The sequence below is a fragment of the Pongo abelii genome, chromosome 2 (genome assembly GCF_028885655.2).
Source record: "Pongo abelii isolate AG06213 chromosome 2, NHGRI_mPonAbe1-v2.0_pri, whole genome shotgun sequence".
NCBI classification, from domain to species: domain Eukaryota; kingdom Metazoa; phylum Chordata; class Mammalia; order Primates; family Hominidae; genus Pongo; species Pongo abelii.
The window spans coordinates 144,278,803-144,293,504 of NC_085928.1; the positions used below are offsets into that span (position 1 = coordinate 144,278,803).

At 38.5% G+C, this 14,702-nt stretch overlaps 1 pseudogene; it reads right to left on the bottom strand.

Moving 5' to 3' along the window:
* Positions 1-243: 243 nt before the first annotated feature.
* On the bottom strand, positions 244-344 carry LOC112132855 (U6 spliceosomal RNA; annotated as a pseudogene).
* Positions 345-14,702: the final 14,358 nt, after the last annotated feature.

Consider the following 14,702-nt stretch of genomic DNA (forward strand, 5'->3'; position numbering starts at 1 on the left):
ATTTTCACTTCAGCCATTTTAATTGTATAATTCACAATGCTATGCAATCATCACCACTATTTATTTCCAAAGCCCTTTTATCATTCCAAACAGAAACTCTGTACTCATTAAGCAATAACTCCCGATTCCTCTTCCCCCATCCCCTGGTAACCACTCATCTATTTGCTATCTCTGTGCATTCACCTACTCTAGATATTTCATGTAAGTGGAGACATACAGCCTTTGTCCTTTTGTATGTGGTATAAAAATATGGAGTGCTTCACAAATTTGCATGTTACCTTTGCAGAGGAGCCATGCTAATCTGTATCATTCCAATTTTAGTAATGTGCTATCCACGCGAGCACTTGGGTGCTTTTGACACATTTATTTCATATTGATTTATAGAAATTCTTTATATATTCTAGATACTAATACTTTTTAAATTAAGTTGCAGATATTTTCTCTCAGTGTGTGGCTTAACTATGTTTATGGTGTCTTTTTGCATCAAAGTTTTCATTTTATTAATCAAGTGTATTTGTATTTTCCTTTGTAGTCTGTGCTTTTTGTGTCCTGTTTATGACATTCTCCTCCTTACAGCCCACTTCATTTAGCTATTCTCCTATGTTATATTAAAAAATATTATGAAGCCTTCCTTTTAATATCGGTTTTCAGTCCACCTGGAATTGATATTTGTGTGAGAAAGGAATCAAATTTTATTTTTCAGATTGTCTTGGCAACGCTTATTGAATAGTTTATTCTTTCTCACCATTTTGTAATACTTCCCTTGACATGGAGTTTTCATATATACATTGATCCTAAATCTCTATATCAATTCCATATTGTTTTAATTATGGTAGCTTTATAATAAGTTTTGATAGCTGATAAGGCAAGGTCTTCCATTCTGTTTGTCTTCAAAATTGTCTTCGTTATTCTTGTCTCTGCTTTTGAACTTTAGGGTCAAATTGTCAAATTCTTCAAAAATATTATAGGTATTCTTTTGTATTTGTATTGAATCTATAGGAAAAATTGGGGATAATAGCCATGAGATTTCTCACCCATAAACACAGTATATCTCTCCAGTTATTTAAACGTTGTTTAATACATTTTTATATTCTTTTCATAAGGCCTTTAAAAACTTTCTTAAGATTTGTTCCAAGATATATTAGAGTTTTTATTGCCATTAAAATGCTCTATTATTCATGTGGACACAAAGATGGGAACAACAGACACTGGGGATGGCTTGAGTGAGGAAGGCGAGAGGGGGTGGTGGGCTGCAAGGCTACCCATCAGGGTACTACGCTCATTACCTGGGTGATGGATCATTTGTACACCAAGCCTCATTTACCCACGTAACAAACCTGTACATGTACTCCTGGAACCTAAAATAAAAGTAGTAGGAGAAAAAATGCTGCATTGTTAAAAAATTGCTTATTCTTATTTGTTGCTGATGTTTAAGAAAGCAACAGATTTTTATATATTGACTTTGTAACTAGCAAACTTGCTCATGATTTATGTTTGGTCTAATGATTTGCCTGTACAGTCTCTTGGGTTTTCTACAAAATCTGGCTGTCTGTGGCCTAATGTAGTTTTCTTTCTTTCTGTCCTCTCCTTATATTTTTCATCTCTCTTTTATGTCTTACAGCACTAGCTCAGACCAGCAGTGAAATGTTGACTGGAAACAAGGAGAGTAGGCATCCTTTCTTCTTCCCAACTTTAAAGAGAATGCTTCCGATGTTTTGCCATGAAATGTAATGTTTTCTCTGGGGTTTGAATAGAAACCATGTCTCAAGTCCCTTTCTATTATTTTATTAAATATTTTTAAGTTGTGAAAATGTTCTGAGTTTTAATCAAATATTCTGTCTGTGCCTATTGAGATGATCATATATACGTTTTGTCCTTTAATCAGTAAATGGGACAATAGATTTCTCTAAAATTAGACAACTTTTTCAATCCTGGGACAAGGATTATGTCAGCTTCCTAACATCATTCAGGATATACATCCTTGAGTGTTTGGATTAGAATCCACTAACAAAAGCATTTAGACTTAATGTTGTTTCTTTTTTTGGTGGGTAGATTTTTAATTACTGATTCAAATTCTTTCGTGAAAATGAATCTCCTCAAATATTCTATTTTTTATTGTGAATCAGGTTTGATACATTGTATTTTCTTCTCAAGAAAAATTGCTATTTCATTCAAATGGTTCACAGTATTTTCTACTGTTTTAAAGTTTTACTCTATCCATATGCCCTCTTTTCCATCCATAACATTATTTATTTTTGTTTTGTCCCATTATACACTCCACCCCACCTCTTACAAACTAGCACAGTCTTGGCAGAAGTTTTTTTGTATTTTATTAGTTTATTTTTTTCAGTGAGTAAGCTTTGAGATGTGGGTGTCTTGTTGATAATGTCTTTATTTTTCGTTTCCGTGTTTACATATTTATCTTATCAATTTTCTTCTATTCTAATATTATTTCTAATATTCCAAGGTAAGGTATAAATTTCCTGTAGATACCACTTTAGCTGCATGCCAAGGTTTTGAACGGTAGTGTTATAATTATCATTAAATTTTAAATATTTTTCAGTACCCCTTATGATCCCTTACTTAAAGTTTATTTAAATGCATTTTTCAAAGTTTCTTTGATTATTGATTTCTGATTAAATTGTGTTGAGGTTAGAGAATATGATCTGTGTGACAAATTATTTAGTCTTTATTGAGCCTTGCTGTTTGGTGGTAAGTCATCAGGTTTTGCAATTGTTCTACATCTACTGGAGAAGAATGTATAATTGCTCGTGATTGGATAGGGCTCTATACATCCACTAAATTAAATTAAGTTGTTGCTTTCTTCCATTTACTTACCAATTTTCATCTGCCTGATATATAAATAACAAAATGAATTATGTTAAATCACTTTCTAATGATAGATTTGTCCATTTTTTCTTGAGGTTCTGCCTTTTTATTCTTTATATAATTTGGGGCTGTGTCTTAGGTACCTAGAAACTCAGAATTTATTGTGTTCCTAAAAGAATTATTCCATTTATTATTATGTAATGATCCTTTTTATTATTAATAATGCTTTTATCTTAATATTTATTTTGTTTGGCATTAGTCTAGTTATCCCAGTTTTAAAAAATAATATTTGCCTGTTTTTTTTTCTTACCTGTTTACTTTGAACACATGTGAGTCATCATGTTTTTGGATGTATTTCTTCCAACAGTATATAACTGGATTTATTCTTAACCAACCTGATGTTTGTCTTTTAAATGATGAGTTTATTTCAGTTTTATTTATTCTGATTGCTAGTAATTTTAGATTTATTTCCATTATCTCAGTTTGTGCTTTATATACAGTTTGCGTTTTTATTCCTACTTTCTATGGTACTGATTAATTTTCATGAATCGTCTTTTTTTCTTCTGCTTATCTAGCAGTGGTCACCTTTAACAGTTTAAAGCAAGGTTCATTTGACAACATCTAAAATTATTCAATATTTTTGCTTGCTTTTGGAATGGTACCAGGGTATGAGAAAACTTTCAGCTTTCCAACTCCCATCTTAAATGCTGTTATTCAACATTTTAGTGTTATCTTGTTTTTAGAAACACTAATGATTTACCCACATGTTTACCATTGGGTAAACAAGTAAACTTTCCTCTAACTTTGCTTTTCTGAATTATTTCCTTCATTCCTGAAATAGTTCCTTTAGTAGATCTCTTAGAGATAGTGTCTTGGTGGTAAATTCTCTCAGATTTACTTTAAAATGTCTTTACAACATTTTTTTTTTGCTCTTAGTCTTGAATACAAATTTATCTGGATACAAAAATTTAGGTATATACAATTTTAGAATTTAAAATTTTATATATAATTTTATTTTCTTTCTATATGTACATCTTGCTGCTGAGAAGTCTAGTTGTCATTTCATGTGAGCAACTTCTCATTTCTCTCTGATAGCTTTAAAGATTTTTTTTTTCTCTCTGTTTGGTGTCCTTTAGTTTCATTATGATTTGTCTAGCTAGGAATTTTTTTTTGTTTGTTTATTCTGCTCAGGGCTTCTTAAATCTGCTTCTTGAATCTGAATAATTCATTTGTTTGTCAGTTCAGAAATGTATCTGCCATTGTTTCTTTAAAGTATTCTTTATCCTCCCATTCCTTCCATTACTTTCTCTTAAGTATTAAATAAATTATGCATCACCCATATTTCTCAATGGTTTTTAAGATTTTACATCTCTTTGTTTTTCTGTGTTACATTATAGTTAATTTTGAAAAATTAATTCAAAGTTCAGTAGACCACACTTAAAGCATGTTTAATCTCTTAAACCCATTCATTTAGTTTTTAATTTCAATGTCTTTTTAAAATTTTTCCTGTTCTATGTGGTTCTCTCTCAAATCTATAGATTCTTTTTATAGTGTCTTCCTTTATTATTTAAAATACTGATATCTAAAAGTCTTTCTTTGATAGTTCTATAATGGGGTCTAATGTTGTTTTGGGAATTCTGTGGACGTTGTGTGCCTCTTGCATTTTCTTCCCCCTAATGTTCCCAGAGTATTACCTACTTATAACTGCTTTTTTCAGTCGAGTTCTTGGCTTGGGAGATCTGAGATTATTCAAGTAGCATAAATTTGAATTTGAAATCCATATGAGTGAAGGCCTATGATAAGAATTCTGAGGGGAGATGATTTTGTCTTACTCACTCCACCCAAGCCAACAGTGGCAAGCATCCTTGTTCTCCTTTAGGACAGTCAGTAAACTTTTCCTTTCCTCCATTCTTTCAATGAAGGTGTTGCAATTTAAAGCTTCAGATTTATGCAGTTGTCTTAGTTCCAACCTTCTTCCTTGTATTCATTTAAAATCTTGTTTCCAACCTGTGTATCTATTAAAATTCAAGTCATTATGTTTCCCAGATTGGGGAATCAATCCCTGCAGTGTAAGCTCCCAGATTCATCATTCTGGCTTTTTGTACCTCTTTGTTTCTATGCTCTTGGGGATACTTCTTATGGCTCTGCAATACATTCACAAGCAGCTATTTCACATATTATTGAATCTTTCTAGATGTTTTTATCAAGAGTTGTGTGGGTTATTTTGTCTATAATATTAGCACAAATGAAAGGTTTTTTTTTTTTTTTACTATTTATTTTCCCTTTGAGGTATGATACAATGACATTGTTTAGCCAAAAAGTGCTTATCTTTTAATCAAGGTTCAATTCATTCATATTTCTTTCTTTTCTGTTCTTTTTCTTCTTCTTCTTCTTTTTTTTTTTTTAATGGAGTCTTGCTCTGTTGCCCAGGCTGGAATGCGGTGGCATGATCTCAGCTCACTGCAACCTCCACCTCCCAGGTTCAAGTGATTCTCCTGCCTCAGTCTCCCGAGTCGCTGGGACTACAGACGTGTGCCACCAGGCCTGGCTAATTTTTGTATTTTTAGCAGAGATGGGGTTTCACCATCTTGCTCAGGCTGGTCTTGAACTCCTGACTTCAGGTGATCCACCCACCTCGGCCTCCCAAAGTGCTGGGGTTACAGGTGTGACCACTGCACCTGACCCAATTCATTCATATTTCTTATTGGAAGTGATTTCTGTAATTTCTTATAAATTTTTATTGCTTAAATAGTAACTTTCTATTTGTGTTTTTTCCATTTCTTTCATTCTTTCTTTTTTTTTTTAATAGGCTTTGGGGTTGGGCTCTGTCTGGTGGCAGGTCCCTGACTGTAGTCATCCCTACAGCCTGGCTTTTAAAAACAATAAATAAATAAAATAATTTTTAAAATATGTGTTATATTTTGTTTTTATTTTCTTTAGTATTTTCAAAGGTATATATATATATATATTTATTCAGAGTATAATTTTAAAAGCCTTTAAGTATTTGAAGCCATTTTTAAACCAAGTTTAGCTATTTTAAATCAGTATTTCTAAGCGTCTCAATTCCTCCTAAGTAAACAAGGAATGTCAGATAGCGTTCCACTTCTTCTCCTTCTCCCCATATTCCTCTTCTCTTTGGTCCTAATTAATGTAATTTAAAGTATTGGATCTAGGCTTTAGTAATTAAAATTTTAACAATATGAATGTTCTTTATTGAGATTACTTTTTACATTTTATTTTAATTTAAAGGGACACAAAACTAACATACAAAAATCAGTTGTATGTATTCACACCAGTAACAACCTATCTGGAAAAGAAATCAAGAAAATCCCATTTACAATAGTAAAAAAATGAATAAAATACTTAGGAGTAAGTTTAACTGAGAAGGTGAAAAATCTGTACAATATAAACTATAAAACATTCATGAGAGAATCTAAAAAAGACAAATAAATGCTAAGATATCTCATGTTCACGGGATGGAAGAATTAATATTGTTAAAATGTCCATACTGCCCAAAGTAATATATAGATTCAATACAATTCCTATCAAAATTCCAATGGCATTCATCACAGAAATAGAAAACACAATTCTAAAATTCATATAAAACCATGAAAGACCCCGAAGAGCCAAAGCAATCTTAAGAATGGAAAACAAAGTTGGAGGCATCACACCTCCTGATTTCAAATGATATTACAAAGCTATAGTAATCAAAACAGTTTTGGACTGGCATAAGAACAGACACATAGACCAATGGAACAAAACAGAAAGCCTGGAAATAAACGCAAGCATGTATGGTCATGCTATGGTCAACTAGTTTTTGACATGTATGGTCAACTAGTTTTTGACAAGAACATTGAGAAGATACAAGAGGAAAAAGGGAGTATTTTCAACAAATGGTATTGGGAAAACTGGATATCTACATGCAAACGAACACATTTGGACCCTTTTCTTATACCATACACAGAAATCAACTCAAAATGGATTAAGGACCTAAACATAAGACCTGAAACTGTGAAACTCCTAGAAGAAAACAGAGAAAAGGATCCTTGACATTAGTGTAGGCAGTGATTTTTTTGGACATCACACAAAAAGCTTTGGCAACAAAAGTAAAAATAATTAAGTGAGACTACATCAAACTAAAAAGTTTTTGCACTGCAAAAGAAACAATCAATAAAATAGAAAGGCAGCCTACAGACTAGGACAACATATTCATGGACCATATATCTGATAAGGGGTTAATATCCAAAATATATAAGGAGCTCACACAATTCAATATTAAAAAAACCTCCAAAAAACAAAAAACAAATAACCCAAGTAAAAATGGGCAAATAACCTGAACAGACATTTCTCCAAGGAAGACATAAACGTGGCTAGCAGGTTTATGAAAAGGTATTCAACTAATCAACAGGGAAATTGAAATAAAACCATGAGATATCACCTCGCACCTGTTAGAATGGCTATTATCAAACAAAATAAGGGGCAAGTGTTCATGAGAGTGTGGAGAAAAGGACACACTCTTGGTTGGAAGGTAAATTGGTGTAGCCATTATGGAAAACAGTATGAAGTTTGCTCAAAAATTAAAAATAAAACTACCACATGAACCAGAAATTCCTCTTCTTGGTTTATACCAAAAGGAAATGTAATCAGAACCTTGTAGAGGTGTCTGCACTCCCATGTTCACTGCAGCATTATTCATAATAGCCAAGATATGGAAACAACCTGTGTCCATCAATGGATGAGTGGATAAAGAAATTGTGATAACACACGCCCCCCCCCCCACACTCACAGAAATATTATTCAGCCTTAAAAAAGAAGATCCTGCCATATATAACAACATGCTGAACCTGAAGGACATTGTGCTAAGTGAAATAAAGCAGACACAAAAAGAAAAATACTGCATCATCTCAGTCTTTTTTTTTTAGACGGAGTCTATGTCCCCCAGGCTGGAGTGCAGTGGTGTGATCTTGGCTCACTGCAACCTCTGCCTCCTGGCTTCAAGCGATTCTCCTGCCTCAGCCTCCCGAGTAGCTGGGATTACAGGTGCCTGCCACCAAGCTCGGCTAATTTTTGTATTTTTGGTAGAGATGGGGTTTCACCATGTTGGCCAGGCTGGTCTTGAACTCCTGACTTCAGGTGATCCGCCTGCCTCGGCCTCCCAGATTGCTGGGATTACAGGTGTGAGCCACTGCGCCCGGCCGTGAAATCTATTTTTAAAAGTCAAATACATAGAAACAGGGAATACATCAGTGGTTACCAGGTGGAGATGGGGAGAAAATGAGAGATATAGGTTAAATGGTACAAAGTTGCAGTTATGCAAGATGAATTTAAAAAAATATTAAAAGCAGTCTGCAAATATTTAGACATCTATTTTAATTGATTTTATTACTTGACACCAAATTTCATCTCTTTATCAATTGGAATATATTTTTAAGTAAATTTTTTTCTAAAGTGTTGTAAATTTTCTGAGACCTGAAAATGTGACTGAAAATGTTTGTTGCTTTCAACTTGCTGGATTTATATATATTTTGTGTTACAAATTTTCCCTCTTAAAAACTCTATTGCTAAAAAAACCAACAAACAAAACCAAGAAAAACCCAAACTCTATCGCTCTTGCTTCATTTTTTCCCTAGAATTTAGTGTTCTGAAATTAGTGATATTTATTCCACTGTAGGTATCCTGTTTTTCTATGTGGCCGTGAATGTGTCTGTTTGTGTGTGTTCTTGAATAGATGTAAAATTTCTTTTAAAAAATCCATATGGTTCAAAAACATTATCTAGATGTGACTATCAAGTCTTTAGTCAGCTAAGAAAAATTTTATGCTTTCATAGCTTTGTCATTACTTTCATGGCATTTGTACTGGTCTCTTTTTAAAGAACTCTGAACTCTTCTCGGAACTCTTTTGGGGACCCTTTAAGGTCCCCAGCACCTTGCAAGCAACTAGCACAATTTTATATAAGTTGGTTCCCCATTTTCTATCTTCTGTTTGTTTTGTATTCTGTTTCCATTTTTCTTTTCTGTTCATGTTGTATGCATTTTTTGGGAAATGTTTCTCCATTTTATCTTCCCAATGTCCCAAAACTTCTCCAGTTTATCTTTCATATCATCCACTCAATGTTCAGCAGCAACAAATGTACTCTTGACTGACACACCAATGTGGAGTTGAATTCTGACACTGCCTTTTTGCTTCCTTAAAACACTTCCTATCCCTTTCTCCTCCCCTCTTCTTTTATTCTGTTGTCTTTTCTGTTTAACCTGTTTTCTCATAAGTTTGTTTCTCTATATTCGAATTTATGTCTTCATGTGTGCCAAGAAGTTTCCTGAAAATGTCTCTAGATTCTGCAGAACTTCATTTTCAAAAGGATGCTCCTGGGTCTTGAAGGTGCTGCTCCCGGTTTTGCAGTGTTGTAATAAGTCCCTGAGGTGTCCTGACTTCTCTTCACTCCTCCTTGAGAAGGGAAAGACTCATTAATTCTCAGTGTATTTTGGTAGGCAGGATGAGTGGGTTGGCCTTCGATCCTCTAGCTGTCTACTTGCTTGATCGCTGAATCGCCTTTATAAACCTACAGCAATGCTTAATTGCCAGTTGCCAACAGGCTTCATCTAGTGTATGTCTTCTCTACTGAGGTAGCATCTTTCTCCAACCACCATCCCAATTCTCTGGTGCTCTGACGTGCTGTATCCCAGGAAAAACTCTAGTCAGCAGGCCTTACTGTCACAGTACAGTCATTACTGTGACTGTTCCAGCCTCTTGACTGTTTTTTTTACCTGAAGAATGCATTGTGTCTTCATCAGTCCATCTATCTACCCAGTAGTGTATTTCATTTTTAAGCTATTCTAGATGTGGAAGACACTAAGGAAGGGAAGAGGATGACCACGGAAACTGTTCTTTGTTTGGCTTGAAACTGAACAACAATAGTGATGATAGATATTTACTCAATTCTCTGGTTAGTAGAGATCCTGAGTGTCTGAGTCAAGTATCGACAGAGAGGGAATTACAATATGCCTTCCTAGCTAAGTCTTTAAAGCAGTTTCTCTTTTAAAAAAGAGAACTTGGCATATGTCATACATATGCTTGATAGATTTTTCTCAATCCAGCTTGATGTACCTTATAAGTATTGTCAGTTTCTTCCACATCCTGGCAATTAGGTTGTCTATCAGTGTTTGTTCACCTTGTTTTATAATTCTTCATATTTGTCTGGATTTGCTGAGGTATTTTCCTGAGAAGCAAGGAGAGGCTTGTTGAAGGCCTCTAGCTAGAGACCATTTTGGATGAAAAGTCCCATAATACATTTAATTTTTTTACCCATCTCCATTGGGAGGCCATGAGATCCTTAAAGGGAGGGACTGGGTCCCAGCCATCACTGGGTCCCTAGCACTTCGCAGACAACTGGCACAGAATTGCTGCTGAATAAATGTTGGAAGAAAGAACAAAATAGGGAAAGGAAGTTTTTTGTTATTTGCCTGCTATCCATATTAAAGTGTTTCAAATAAATCTTAAAGGTTCCACCTGCCTCTCAAAAAATAATTGATGAAAATATGTCTTGCAGCTTAAGAATCTAATTAAAGTTCACCTGAGTCATGGAGTGTGTAACTGAGCCTTTTATTTATGCGGTAAGCAGTATTTCAAAGGGAAAGGATAGGATGGGGCAACAAAACCTTTTCATGTACAAGATATGCAAGTGATCATACTCAGGATGGATGCTATTTGTGTACCTTTTTCACTAATAAGTAGTGAATGAAAAAAGGTTTTTTATATATATACATATATACACACATACACACACACACATATATATACACACACACACACACATGGTGTTGGTTATAAGTGAGCAGGAAAATTCTAATAGAATAGCTTTATATTGGGTAGAATTATCAAGGGAAATTGTGCAATCGCTTTCACTAGAAATGCTTTCCAAACATTTAGACACAAAACTATTTAGAGGTAGGGAATGAACTGGTTGACTGCCCCAAAGCCTTCTAGTCAGATGGGCCTCTGAGTCTTAGCAAAAGAGTTCAGTCACCCTTGGGTGCCTGAGAGCCCTCAGCTGCTGGCCTTAGCAAGCATCTGTCGCTTTGAAGGAGTGATTTAGTGATATCAAATAGCTGAGTGATTAATCAAGAAAATAAGCGAGCATTTGACATCAGACAGAAAAAAAATTGCCAAGGAGATGCTCTAGGGGAAAAGAGGCACCCAGGCTTGGAATCCCAAACCAATGGTGCCTTCAGGGATATTTACAAATCATAACCCATTGCTAGAGAAAGATCAATCTTCTGCAAAGCTAAATTAATATTTAACTTGCTCAAGAAAAGTCAATATCTTGAGTTATTAGGGAAATTAACAAGCAGCCCTAAACTGACACTATTCTTGCCTGAGCCATCAGCATGTTCTAGAAGTCATCAATGAATTAATGTTCCCTACCCCACCCAATCAAATCCTCTCCTTGAATTCCTCTTACTCTTCCCCTCCCTCCTTCTTTTCCTGCTGAAGAACACTTTCTTCAAAAAAAAAAACAAAAAAAAAAACCTGATATAGATGCCCAGTAAGAAAGATAAAAAAGCTACTGGAGCAGAGGTGAGGTCTGAAGCCTCAATTCCTTGGCCACTTTCATGAGTATCCCCTGAGGAGGCCTCAGGACAGTTGTAAGCTCCTGGACCAAGAACAGCAGCTTCCAAGCCTCATCATGCAGCAGAGTCAACTGGGGAGGGGAGGATATGAAATCACATTCGTGGGCTGTATTACTCTGTTCTTACACTGCTAATAAAGATATACCCGGGACTGGGTAATTTATAAACGAAAGAGGTTTAATTGACTCACAGTTCCACATGGCTGGGGAGCCCTCACAATCATGACGGAAAGCAAAGGGGAAGCAAGACACGTCTCATATGGCAGCAAGCAAGAGACAGCGTGTGTGTGTGTGCGGGGAGGACCTCCCCTTTATCAAACCATCAGATCTCATGAGACTTATTCACTATCACAAGAACAGCATGGGACCCCCCCCCACCCCGTGATTCAATTACCTTCCACCAGGTCCCTCTTACGACACATGGGAATTATAGAAGTTACAATTCAAGATGAGATTTGTGTGGGGACACAGTCAAACCATATCACGGGCCTACCTCATCCCTACTGACAGGCCTAGGGATCAGTATTTTTAGAGGGCCTAGTTGGTGATGTTCCTGTAATTATCCTGGCACAAGTTCAAAGTCCCTAGCAGGGTTCTACTTGAAATCCCTGTACTTGGTGGGCTCCAAGCGCACTCCCAGGTGTGACATTCTGCAGTTAGTTGGATAATGGTCATTTATATCTTCAGCCATGTCTGAGAGAGCCATTCAGTACCCACAGAAATATAACATGAGGGTATCAGGAAGAAGGACAGAAGAAAAGGCTTCCTGGGAGAGGTGGGATTTGGGTAGCAATAGAGGTCAGGAAATTCAATTCAACTCATTTTAGTTGTGCAAGTAAACATCCAGTACAGTGCTTGTGGCAGAAGGTGCTCAGTAAACAGAAGGTCTTCCCAGCATGTCTAACTAGCCGCTGTCATTCTCTCGCTGCTTCCTGCTTTGTGATTCTCCAGAGCTCTCCTCAGCACCTGACATGCCACTGCCTATTTGCTTATTATTGCCATCTTTCCACCACATGGTAAGACCCCTCAGAGAAGGGCTGTCTACTGTGTTCCCACAGCTAGAACAGGGCCTGCCTGAATACGTGGGTGAGCACATGACTGGCCTGGGTGTGGTTGTGGAGATGGCAAGAGGATACCCTAGGCCCAGAGAAAGACCAGCAGAGCCTGGGCCAAGAAGGCAGGTTTCAGAGAGCTTACAAAGCAGTCTGAATGTCATGCTAGAGTGGTCAGTCTCTCTTCAGCAGACAGTGAGGAGCCACTAGGTTGCTATGCAGGGAAGAGATAAAATCAAGCTTGGCTTGAGAAGGATGAGTCTGACAGCAGAGTTTGGAGGGATTAAGGGGAGGGAGGGAAGCTGGGCTGTCATTCAGAGACTCTCTAGTTGTCCAGGGGAAGGTAGTATGGGTTTACCCTGGGTCAGATGCACAGGCACAGGACAAGGGCATAAGGAGGAGGACGTGGCAGAGCGGGGGCTTTGCCAGACATGCCTACCAAGTGACTGTGATGTAGTGAAAGGGGGAGTGAAGAGTGTGAAACTCACCCATCCATCCATCCACCTGTCCATCCGTGAGGGGATGGCTGGGGGTAAAAAAGCAAGTGAAGCTGCCAAGGAGTTGCCCACGTACCCCAGGAGGACGAACTCCAAGGACGGAGTTTGGGGGATACCTCCCTTGAAAGCTGAACAGGTAACAGAGGGAACAGTAAGAAGTGGCAAGATGGGTAGGAGGAGAAGCAGGACCATGGAAACTGGGGCCAGAGCCCCAGAAGATCTACTGGACACCAATGTCAGCAGGTGCTGACGGTGCAGGAGGATGACGGCTAACTAGGAGCAGGTTGTTGCCCAGGGTGACATCAGGTGGCTCCAGGGACATCACGACAGAGCTGGTGGTGTGGAGGCGTAGAGGGCAGCTAACATGGCATTAAGGTGGATGATGAGAAGGTGGAGGTTGATGACATCTTCCCTTCAGGCACAGAGGTGGAGTAGGAGGGAGGGGAGGGGAGGAGGAAGGCAGCCTGAGTCAGAGCTACGGAAGGAAAGAATTGTCAGGATTGGGGGACTTGAGCCTGGCTGTGGTGGAGAGGAAGCAGTCCCAGCAAAGGAGAGACTAGACACGCAGAGGCGGGGGGTGTGGGGAACTGATTTAGAAAAGCCCAGAAAGGAGAGTCATCCCAAAGAGAACTATCACATCTGCCCGCTGTTAGCTCATTAAGAGACCGGGGAAAGGCTTGGTGCCTCCAAGGTGAGAGGCGTAGGAGGAGGGGTGGGGAACCTAACGGGTCATCCCTGACCCTGTAGGACCAGACTATCATCAGGTATGTAGGGGGTGCGGGGGAGGAGGGAAGGACACATCTCCAGCATAACATATAACAGCCTCAAGGTGAGTTTCTGATTTAGAACCCTTGACCATCTCCAGAAACAGGAAGATAAAGTGTAGCTGTGAGAGCTGAGCCTGGGAGAATTGCTCCTATCTCCAAGGCTGCATCCCCGGTTGCTGCCTAAGTCCTTCCCACCCACACTGAAGGCCTGGCCCGCAGCAACAGTGCACCTCGCCTTGCACGGGCCTGGGAGAGCCCTCTTGCCGGCTCTGCTGTTTTATAGCTGACTGTGTGACTCCTGGTCTCTCCACGCTGAGCTGCCCTCTGGGGTCAGGGCCCTCTGTGGAAGTTCACAACGCATTGGGAAGTGAACACTAAAGGCAACCAGAGGCTTCTGCAGAAAAAGAACTACGAAACGTTGGACAGGAAGCAAGTCCGGTTCCCTGTGGACCCTGGAGCAAGTGCCCACAGGTTATCTGAACAGTATTCATTCTTTTGACATGTACTATGCCTCCCACAGGCCAGGCACTGTTCTGTGAACTGTGGATTCTGTAGTGAACAAAATAGGCAAGAATCCGAAAATGGTGACCCCATTTTAATAACGGGGAGACCCCACGATAAACAAAATCGATTAGTAAATACCAACCCGTGCTAGAAAGTGAAGACCTCTGGAGGAGAGGCACGGGTGCGCCCCTGGAGTTGCTCTAAACAGGGTAGGCAGAGTGCTCTTGTCACAGAGAAGATGAAAAAAGGCTCATTTCATCATTTAAAGCGGATCCAGTCCTGGGTGTGATGTAAGGGCACGAGGCCTCCCCAGCTCCTTCGCTGGGCCCCCTAGGTGAGGACAGGGTGAGTTGGGCGGGCCGCTGCGGTTCTCCGAGAGCACCACGAGGGGGAGCCCGGACCCCTCCTAGCGCCTTCCGAGCCCTC